General features: G+C 49.8%; 1 pseudogene; it reads left to right on the top strand.

Moving 5' to 3' along the window:
* The first annotated feature begins 590 nt into the window (after positions 1-590).
* On the top strand, positions 591-709 carry LOC111734720 (annotated as a pseudogene).
* The last annotated feature ends 111 nt before the right edge of the window (positions 710-820 follow it).

Raw genomic sequence — 820 nt, 5'->3', positions numbered from 1 at the left:
AGGTTTTAATGGCCCTCTAGTGATCCTGATGCACGCTCAGGCTTGTGGACCTCTGCTCTAATCACACTCATCCCTGACTTGCTCACAGCCCACCCCAATGGTGCTCCTCGTGTGCTCACGCCACACCACGCGCTTTACTCACCTCCCGCCATCCTCACGACAGGTGAGCATACTCAAGCCGAGAGGGGCAGTGGTAATGGGGGAACCCTTGGTCCCCGGTGGGAGACCACTGGAGCACAGGACCCCAGTATGTCACGTATCTGTCCATATACCCACACCTCTGAGTGGCCCTCCACAATGACTTTGGGCTTGGCCAGGTGAGTCGCTCAGAGGCGACTGAAGGACAGAGGTTGGCCATTCCAACTAGAGAAAATATCAACAGCTAAAAACAGCAGTGCCTTGTCTGGCATGCTCAGCGTCTGCCATGGGGGCAGCCAGAGCTGTCCAACACTTTTTTGCAGCGAAGGAAATGTTTCTGTATCTGCATTGTCTAATATGGTAGTCGCTTCCTGCATTTGGCTGCTGAGCACTTGACATGTGGCTAGTGTGACCGAGAAACTGAATTTTTAACCAGATTTAGAGCTGATGGGGTCTACGACCATGCCACCCTGAACAAGCCCGATCTTGTCTGATCTCAGAAGCTGAGCAGGGTCAGGCCTGGTTAGTACTTGGATGGGAGATCACCCAGGAAGACCAGGTGCTGTAGGTGTAAAAAATAAAAAATAAATAAAAAATTAAAAAAAGGGATCGTAAACTGAAAAATTCCTTGTAATCTCTGAGGTCAACCCAGGGTTGCCTCACCTAAAAAAAAAAAAAAAAA

This window comes from Pteropus vampyrus, unplaced genomic scaffold, assembly GCF_000151845.1.
Source record: "Pteropus vampyrus isolate Shadow unplaced genomic scaffold, Pvam_2.0 Scaffold4508, whole genome shotgun sequence".
In the NCBI taxonomy this organism is placed as follows: Eukaryota; Metazoa; Chordata; class Mammalia; order Chiroptera; family Pteropodidae; genus Pteropus; species Pteropus vampyrus.
This window is presented reverse-complemented; position numbering and strand designations above follow the sequence as displayed.